The 10,446-nt window shown below is 34.9% G+C and overlaps 1 long non-coding RNA gene across 3 annotated transcripts; it reads right to left on the reverse strand.

The window, feature by feature from the left end:
- Positions 7,962–9,805, reverse strand: LOC109233170. Of its 3 annotated transcripts, none has more exons than XR_002069049.1 (3): positions 9,545–9,805; positions 8,771–8,957; positions 7,962–8,493 (listed from the first exon to the last, which is right to left on the reverse strand). It is a non-coding gene; the product is annotated as an uncharacterized LOC109233170 (long non-coding RNA). The 3 variants fall into 3 exon arrangements; XR_002069050.1 differs by having other exon boundaries at positions 8,761–8,957; XR_002069048.1 differs by lacking the exon at positions 8,771–8,957.

A 10,446-nucleotide genomic window follows, 5' to 3' on the forward strand; every position in this document is an offset into this window, starting at 1 on the left:
GGGGGGGGGTGTTATGGTATCAAAGTTTCATGTGAAAAATTAGCAAGAACAAGGTGGAAGATGTTCTAAGACAACTCCGGCCGTAGGAATTCCAATAATTTTGACTTTCATAAAATCATAACTTTATGTATATTTCAGCTATTGAAAGCAAAAATAAATATAGGTTAGAGAAGTAGAAAATACCAACAAATAAAAGATTAAGGAAAAATGGGGCAGGGCAGGGCAAAGCTTGATAGGGCGGGGCCGGGCAACTCTTGGTAGGGTGGGGCGGGGCAAATTTGTGAAGATGCTAAACGGGGAAGGGCAAGGTGGGTCAAAATCTTAGCGGGCCAAAGCTTGCCCTGTCCCGTCCCTACCCCGCCCAACCCGTTTGACATCCCTACTCCTTCAGTTTCCGACCTCTTCACTGCTTTTCTCTATTGCCGTCCCAAGAATCAAATACCTTCTTTAATTTTCACCCACCCATTAATGTCAATTTATTCGATCTAGCTTTTTTCTATTTTCTTGTAATTTGATTTGAAGCTCAAAATTCTAGAACTTGAGACAGTCATGACGAAAAATTATATATACAACCAAGCTATGAAAGCTTATTACATATACCATTAACAAATCTTTGTTATATCGGGTAAATATACACACAAAATAAACAAATATATGTATACGAAATATCATCATTATATCATCAATATAACTACATATACACACTTTAACCAAAGCAACATCCACGCGCTGATCTTTCAAAGAACATATAGTTTTATTAATTATACATGGTTATTATTGTATAATCATCTAAGATCTTTTTATTATACCAAACATATAAATAACTTTTAAGGTAAATATATCACACATATACCTTATATATTTTCAATGAATATGTGTATATTATATTTTTCAGGATATAAGGATGAGTATGGAAAACATGCATGATTTATTCCAATATTATACATATTATTAATTATACATGCTTTTTTAATGAAAAACCAATGGAACTATTATTAAAGAGAACACATTGAGGGAATGTATATTTCAATTCAAGAAGAATAACAATCACTTTAAAATTATAATAATTTATGAAAATTCGGCAATTTTTTGTGATTGGTAGGATTTGTGCATCATTATTAATACGGCCTATTTTAGTGGAATTTAAAAGAGAGTTTTATTTTTGGATGAAAGTTATCATCTTTTCTTTTATTTTTTCTTATTTTTAGGGATTATTAACTAGCATACCTATTTTAATGGAATAGAGTGATTTTCTGCTAGGAAATATATTTATTTAGTTGCCATAAATGTAAATAACTATTGCTGCTAGCTTTTTTAATTTTTTTCTTAAATATTGCCTATTTATATTTTTTCCCCATTACCAAATAGTGGATTCAATGACATTTTGTCCTTTTGTTTATCATTTTGTACCTTTAATGTTGTTATTGCTATTTAGCAGTTTCATTTTATATGATATTATTTTATTAAATATTTTTTAAAAAAATAGGAAAATTGTATCTTTCATATTTAGTCTCTTTTAACATGCTACTATATGCCAATTCCTATAAAAAAAATGTGTCAAGGGCAAAACAAAAATGTTGAGATTAAAAAGTTTCAAATAGGAAAATATTAATCTTTTTTGAAAATAAACATTTGTGTAATATGCGTCAACGATGAACGTTCTCTACCATTCTTTTGAGAAAATCAAAAAGCATCTTAATCCCCTGTTTTATCAAATGTTCCAAACTATCAAATATTTCCACACACACATGTATGTGTGTGTTGTGGGCTTGTGGCAACTGTGTTTTGAGAAATGTATTTTTGCGGCTAGGCAGTGACCAGTATATGCTAGTTGAATCAACTTACGATTGTGTAAAAGTTTAATATTGCGTAAAACTTGTTTTACTCACATTATTCATTTTAGTGTTATTTGTATTTGATATAAAAAAAAAAAAACCGTCAAAAACATAACAAGTATTTTGTATCAATACTATACATTTCCTTTTTTGGTGCATTGGATATGATAAAGCATATCAGTACTACGATTGCAAAAAATACATTTGAATCAATGGACACAAAATCTTGCATTTTTAAGTTCGGTTACAAATGGTTTTATCCATTATCAGCTAGAATATCTACCCACGTGCTGGATATAGAATTAGATGCAGGGAAAAACAAAAAAAATGTAGACAACACTTTGTTATTAATAAAGTCTCGACAAATTGATGATGTGGCATGGATAGCTAAATCCATAATTCAACATGCCGCTCCTGCCTAAAAAAGCAAAGAGGTGGTTTCAGTAAATTTTTACTTACTAACAGTCTAACACCAACAAATATTCACCTTAGAGATATAGAAATCTTAGGTTGAAATGTAACAAACTACAGATTCAGCAAAAAGCACAAAAAGATAGGAATACGCAAAATAACTAATAATATTGAGTCTGTTATACAAGTAGATGAGTTTGAATCTCAATTTGCGTTAATGTAGTCAAATTATGATGTAGCACAAAAAGCATAAAATATTGAATGTGAAACTCTTTCTTCCCATAAACAGGTCCATAAGACATAGCCTTGTCCAAGGAAAGCATACCAAAGTATATTAGCTTTGCTATAGCAGCTCTTTTCTTCATTCGACCAAGTACAATTTAGTTTCCATTTTTACTGTAGCTTGCTAGAAATATACATCACTTAAACGGTCCAATACATACGAATAATAGCAGAATAAAACAGCCTGGCACTTTTGAAAAGCTAACCAAAGCTTGTTTCCTATTTCTATCCCTCTAAGGTGACTAACTACATCTGTATAGAGAAAATATTTATTAAAAAAAATGCATATACATGAATGTCAGGATTCATAAACGACATGCTTTTAATTATGGCTTTCAGTTTTATAACCAAAATTTTTCATCATGCATCAATGCACAAACTCAAAGATTCATTTTTCTAGCACTTCTCTTTACAAGATTTCACAAAAAGAAACAAAATAATTGCAATGAACTTAACACACCTTCTGGTAAGTTAGATGCTTGATCTAGACAGTTAGTTTCAGGAAATGGAACCAGGTGCCGCAGAATAAGAAAAATTTCTATAAGATAATCAGCCAATGCATGCCAAGTACTTCGAACTCAATTAATAACAGAGCTTTCAAAGGCCACATAATTGCTGAAGCGTGATTAATATTGCCTTAAAAAGAAGTCAAGACCAATTTTTTTGGGGACAAGTAATGTCAAGACCACAATCAGTTTCACCGGGTGAGTTAAATACATAAATTTACCAATTTGTATGAGGAACTCAATAAATTCCACCTTCATTGAACTAAAAGAAAATGAAGGAAAGAGAGGAAGAGTAACAGATGAATTTTTTTTTATCAGATTTAAGAGAAAATAAATTTAAATGTCAGGGCGAAGATTATTCCTATCCAAGTTACTCATATAGAATACCTGTTTACATGGAAAACTCATCAAAATTTACCTCCTGCCTTCAAGAAAACAAAGTGAAGGAAAAAAAATCATCAAGAAACTTATGGAAGCAACAAACGCAACATAGTAAATTAACTATCTCACTCTTCAACTTCAAAGGTTAGGGGTCATCCGCGTTCTTTTGTCTACTTCATGCCTTTTAAGAAATAAAAAAGAGTAATAGTGAAAAATAATAGAGAGCAATCTTAATATGATATAAAGAACTTTCACACAACTCTTGAGCAATCTCCTCAAAAGTTGATTCTTCAAAAGCAAAACATTTAGAAAAAAGGATAGCTAATACTTAAGTCTTTTAGGGTAGTAGGAGTTTCCAACAAACAGATATCGGGCATCCAAATACCAAGCATAAAAAAGTTTTACTGCTTCAAAACAAGAAGCACAAAACCTGCATAGATAAATTGTTGTCTCCTACGTAAAATTTAATAACTAATGGCCATGTCATTTTAATTATTTGAACCACATGTTACTTTGATTGAGGAATATCAATAAACTATAGTTATGACAAAATACAAAATAGACACCTCCCAAATTCGGTAATGTTTGTCTGAAAGTTTTAATTCATATTTGGTTATAACTCTCTCAATAGCAATAAATTATGTTCAGTTTGTAGATTATCTCTAGCATTTGTATAGTGTCCTAAAAGAGAATCATACTTTCCCTATCTGGATGCTCTTTCAATATCACTTTATCAGAAATACAAACATATATTTTTGGAATGTTAGAGAAAACCGACAAATTAGAATAGTTAACGACCTATACCAAAAACTAAATGCAATGAAATCTTAGGGAGCTTTGTAGTACTATAAATGTTTAGTGGTAAAGTAGCTATGCATGCAGCATAACAAGAACACAATAGAAGCTTGAAAGCTGTTAGACACAAACTAATAATCATTTCAGTGCTCTATTGAAAATGTATAGCACTTCGTATCAGAGAGCCATGTGACATGAAATCAAATCCATGCTCAATTCTATCAGCATGTACAAAGCATCAAAGAACACCAAATACCATGAATGCTAAGAAAAAAAAATATAAACCCCAAGTAGCAAGAAATAAATATTACTTATTTTGTTCAAACAGAAGAACACAAATATACTTGATTTGCATATTATCTGGGTCAATTACTGTCTCCCAAAAGAAAGAAAGAAAAAGGAAAAATTAAACATATCAACACATTGTTTTTGTTTTCATTTCAATGTAGTCATTCCCAGACCCCACTTGTGAAATTTTAGTAGGTTGTTGTTGTTGTTGTTATTGTTATTCCTAAACCCATTTTGAACACAGAATAAACATTGTCCGTCTTCACCTCTTAATTTTCTAATATTGTATTTCTCATTAAAATCTTTTCTGTTTTCATCTCTTAATTATCTAATATTGTACTTGTCACGACCCGGATTTCCCACCCTCGAAAGTCGTGATGGCTCTTACTCGTGAAAGCTAGGCAAGGCGAGTATTATATATCTTATTACCCTTTTTCTTAACCTTTTAGCAATTTTAAATTTACATGCGATTATCAACGGAATAATGACATTAATAAAAGGAATGCGGAAGACGAAATCTGATAACTTAGACAAATACGAATATAAAACATTCAAAATACATCTCTACCCAGAACTGGTGTCACAATATCACAGACCATCTACGAATACTATAAAGAGTTGTCTGAAAAGAAAGATACAATCTGTCTCTGAAGTAAATGAAAACATAAAAGATAGAAGGGAACGCCAAGGCCTGCGGACGTTTGTAGGACTACCTCGGGTCTCCGCTGGACTGACGGCAGCAACCACTCTAAGGTCCAAAAGCTCCGGTACCGAGATCTGCACATAGTGCAGAGTGTAGTATCAGCACAATCAGCCCCATGTGATGGTAAGTGTCGAGCCTAACCTCGGCGAAGTAGTGACGAGGCTAGGACAAGACTACCAAATAAACCTGTGCAGTTAAAGCATGTACGACAAGTAATAATAATGGAAACTAGCAGCATAAGATGGGAAGGGGAACATGCTGCAGGGAATATCAAGTACCAACAGTAACTCAGGAGAAAAGCATAAAGAACATATTAAAGTGCGCATCAGTAAGAATAAGGAAACAGTAACGAATCAATATCTACTTTTATTCTTTATTGTTGCGGCGCGCAACCCGATCCAAATAATATTATTGCGGCGTGCAACCCGATCCAAATCATATATCACTGTTGCGGCGTGCAACCCGACCCCTCCTGTTCTCCCTTATTACTCCATGTTGCGGTGTGCAACCCGATCCCATATAATATTGTTGCGGTGTGCAACCCGATCCCAATATACAAATCAGCACCAATCACAAAGAATCCCGGCAAGGGAACAATAAGGAGACAACAATCTCCCGGCAAGGGAATCAACCATAAGAATAAACACATCCCGGCAAGGGAACAATAAGGAAACAGCAATATCGCGGCAAGGGAATCAACCATAAGAATAAACACATCCCGGCAAGGGAGTCATCTATAACCAATCTTGTACCAACGTTTAACTTCCCGAATGAAACCTAAACTAAAACCAATACTCAACAATGAACAAATACCACGAGAATAATCATAATTCTTGCCCAACATGGAGAATCAACAACTTAGGCATTTGTAGTATTTATTAAGAAACACAACGATTACAATTTAAGACTCACGGGCATGCTTGACAATGACGTATAGATACTCGTCACCACACCTATACGTCGTACACTATACTAGCACATAGAAAATATAGCACAATGCCTATTACCTCAAGCTAAGGTTAGACCAAACATTTACCTCGAACTTCCACGGCCAACTCAAGCCTCAAACACCGCTTTTCCTTTAGAGTTCGCCTCCAAATTACTTGTATCTTGTCCAAATTAATTTAACAACATCAATAAATACATTCATACCTAATGCTTAATTATAGGTTTTCTATCATTTTCCCCAAAAGTCAAAAATCGACCCTGGGCCCGCTTTGTCAAAACTCGAGGTTCGGATCAAAACCCGATCACCCATTCACCCACGAGCTCGAATATGTAATTAGTTTTGAAATCCGACCCCAAAATGAGGTCGAAATTCCGATTATTCAAAAAGCCCTAACTTTACCCAAATTTCTAATTTCTACCATGAAAACTCTTGATTTTTGATTAAAAAGTGATGAAAATAGTTGAGTAATTGAAAGAGTAGAGTTTTGAATTGATTACCAACACTTAGGGGATGAATTTGAGTGAAGAAAATCGCCTCTAGATCTTGGGAGTTCGAAAATATGAAGAAAATGAGTTCTGCGGTTTAGAAATCTGTTTTAAAATGACTGGGCAGGCCTTCATCGCGTTCGTGATGGGCCTGTCGCGTTCGCGATGGGTCAGGCCCAGATGGCCTATGTGTTCGCATTGAATGGCTCGCGTTCGCGGAGCTTTAGCTCCTCAGACCTTCGCGTTCGCGGTCAAGTGGCCGCGTTCGCGTAGAACAAAATCCCTTCCCCCAGTCCCTGGCCAAAAGGCCTTTGCGTTCGCGATAGCAGGTCTGCGTTCGCGAAGGGTAACACTCCCAAGGCTTCGCGTTCGCGACCTGTGTTTCACGTTCGCGTAGAAGAAATTTTCCTTCAGACTAACTAACCCTTCGCATTCGTGAGAGTCCCTACGCGAACGCGAAGAACAAAACACCAGCACACTAGAAACAACAAACCTGCAATTTTTCCTAAGTGTAAAAACATCCCGTGGCCTATCCAAAACTCACCCGAGCCCTTGGGGCTCCAAAACAAACATACACACTAACTTAAAAACATCATACGGACTTACTCGTACGATCAAATCACCAAATTAACACCTTTAACAACGAATTTAGCATCAAAATCAAAGAAAAATCTCAAAAACTCTTAAGTTCAAAAATTTTAAAAACCGAGGGTCCGATTCAGGTCATATCAAGTCTGTTTCTTACCAAATTTTACAGGCTCAACCTAAATACCATATAAGACCTGTACCAGGCTCCGGAACCAAGATAAGGGCTCGATACCATCAATTTCAAATACATTCAAATTTCCAAAAACTCTTAAAATTTCAGTTAAACAATTTTCTTGAAAAATTCATTTCTCGGGCGTGGGACCTCGGAATTCAGTTCCGGGCATACGCCCAAGTCCCATATTTTTCTACGGACCCTCCGGGACCGTCAAATCACAGGTCCTGATCTGTTTACCCAAAATGTTGACCGAAGTCAACTTAAATTCAATTTTAAAGGCCAAATTAGCATTATCATCAAATTTTCATATAAAAGCGTTCCGGATATACGTCCAGATTGCGCAAGCAAATCGAGGTGAGATAAAAGGAGGCTTTTAAGGCCTCAGAACAAAGAATTCACTAGTATATCAAATGATGACCTTTTGGGTCATCTCAGTACTTCTCACCTAAATTCTCTTCTTGTTTCTTTTTTATATCCCTTTTTTTTCCAGCATTCTATCTCTAAGATTTTTCAATAAAGTAAAAGATAAATAATTAAATAAACTTCTTCATGAAAAAGGTGAAGACAATAAACTTACCAAATTAACCTCCGAAATTTTTAAATAAAATACTTGCAACTTAGTTACACATTACTATAATTTTAAAGAGTTACACTTCCCAAAACATCAACCTAGTCATGTTACACCCAGTTTTGAATTACGTGTGGTGCAACTCAAAATCCATTTCATTTCTTACACATTTGGACTTATCCCACTCATCCGATTTCTTTAATTGTAGTTCATCAATAACAAATTCCACAAACCTAAATATCCCATAAAATAGAGCAATCTCATTACTCACCAAAGTAACCCCAACAATTCCTTGGGGTTGCGTAAAGCAACATAATTAGCAAAGCAGTAATAATGAACCTGAACAAACACACACAATTTCATGAAGAACGTCAAATAAAGCTTTTCCTTTGAGCTCATAAACGTCTTCTTTGTATTTGAGCAGACAAAACATTACGATTAGCGTTGCTCATCTTCCAAAGAATGCTCCAGCATAAGGTGCTTGCCTTTTTCTGCGATCTACAGTTATAATATAATAGATTGAGGTCCTGCATCAAAGTTACATAATCTATAAAGAAATTCAAAAATGAGGGGCATTTTTTTAGGGTAGAATGGCAGCTGAATGAAGAACAAATTCCACCCAGTATAGTAATTTTTATCCTAAAGACAGGCAAACAGCCTGATTATTACTTGGGAGTCCAAACATAACATAAAAAGTTACTGCGATGCATGTTCATCTTCGAGTACATAAAATGGGACAGGATCCAACACACATTTGGATAATTCAGTTCTTCTTGGCAATGAATAAACCCCACCTCTACTCACCAGAAGAACTCCTGATTATCTTGGCCTTCCAACCTCTGACTATTTCTTTATAGTCTTGTTCAGAGAACTCGTGGATAAATGACTCTCTTTCCTTCTCCACAGTATCTAACTCCTTTTGGAGAACTCCAATGAATTGTTCAGTACAATCCTCGGCCACAACTTCATTAAAACCCGCATCTCTGAGCATCTACCCATATAAATATCAAGAAAATTGCCAACTAGCCATTAAAACCATCAGTTAACAATCCGACTCAATTATTGAAACCCCAATTTCAAACATTTCAGCCTTTAATGCCAACATATAGTTTTTCACAGCATATTGTTAAATACCTTGGCTGCAATAATGCTCTTATCTGTTTTTATGTCATTTTCGTTCCAGATGTTAATTAAATGTGCCCAAATTGTGTTTAAACCTATGCAGGAAAAACCAAACATGCATGTCAAAAGCAGATGTACACAGTGGAAAAAATATTTCAAAAGAACAATAAATAAGAGATACCCACAAAATACCCATTACCAACAAAGAGGTGCAATAAACTACATATGGATGCAACAAGCAAAGCAAGCGAGAGTGAAGAAAAATTCAACAGAACTCAGAAATGTACCACAGACCAAGTCAAAACTGGAAGAAGAAAGGAGAAATTGGAAAGCAATTTTAAAATTCATCAGTATGGTCTAAGACAGTTAAAGCTTAGAATGAAAAATCGGATCCTTCTAGAGTTTGACTGAGACTTTGAATTCATCAATAGCAAAAAAATACTTTAATAGACTCACCTCATTAAAAATATCATGGATGTTGGGTAGAATAGAGGAACAACTGCCTTTCCTCTATTGAGAAAGTTAAACACCGAAGACAGCCATGAAATTGATTAATTTCCCAAGTCGGGGGACTTTATTAATCATAGAAACCACAAAGAAACAATAGCAGAAGATGAATTTTGGATTTTAATTTTAGAACAACAAGAAGTGAAAGAGCTCGAATGCTCTATGACAAAGAAGGATAGAGAAGAGAGATTAGATGGAGTTGGGCAAGCGTGGCGGACAGATTAGAAGACACGTACCATGTCATGCTAAAATTCCAAAATGCCCTTAGATGCAAATTTATTGCCAATAAGCTAACACGTCGAAACATAAAGCTCTTCTGTAATATAGAAACGAAATAAGGCATATTTTAATTTTGAAAAGGTAGGACGTGTAGATTAAGCCTGATCGAGTGTGCGAATTAACTCAAATTGTTGACTAATCGAGCCGAGTCTGAGTTTGAAAAATAAAGAATGAATATCTTAACTGTAAAAGAAGTACTCGCAAAATTAGTGAGGAAAACAACAATAACATATTCAGTGTAATCCCACAAAATAGGGTCTGGAGAGGTTAGAATGTCCGGATACCTTATCCCGATCTTTGTGAAGGTAGAGAAGCTATTTCTGATAGGCCCTCGGCTCAAAGAGAATTTAAAAGAGGCAAACACAACAAGTAGTAATAACAACCAAATATAGGGGTAAAGTGATAAGGTGATAGAATAATCAAAGCGAAAGAAACAACATATAGCAAAAGAAATCTGCAGATAGGAAGCTACGAAGATACGAGATTAATATTAATGCTACGGCATGAAAAGAAGATACACATGCCTAACTACTAGCCTTCTACCCTAATCCCAACCTCCACACCCGCCTATC

The sequence above is a fragment of the Nicotiana attenuata genome, chromosome 10, assembly GCF_001879085.1.
Source record: "Nicotiana attenuata strain UT chromosome 10, NIATTr2, whole genome shotgun sequence".
NCBI lineage: Eukaryota > Viridiplantae > Streptophyta > Magnoliopsida > Solanales > Solanaceae > Nicotiana > Nicotiana attenuata.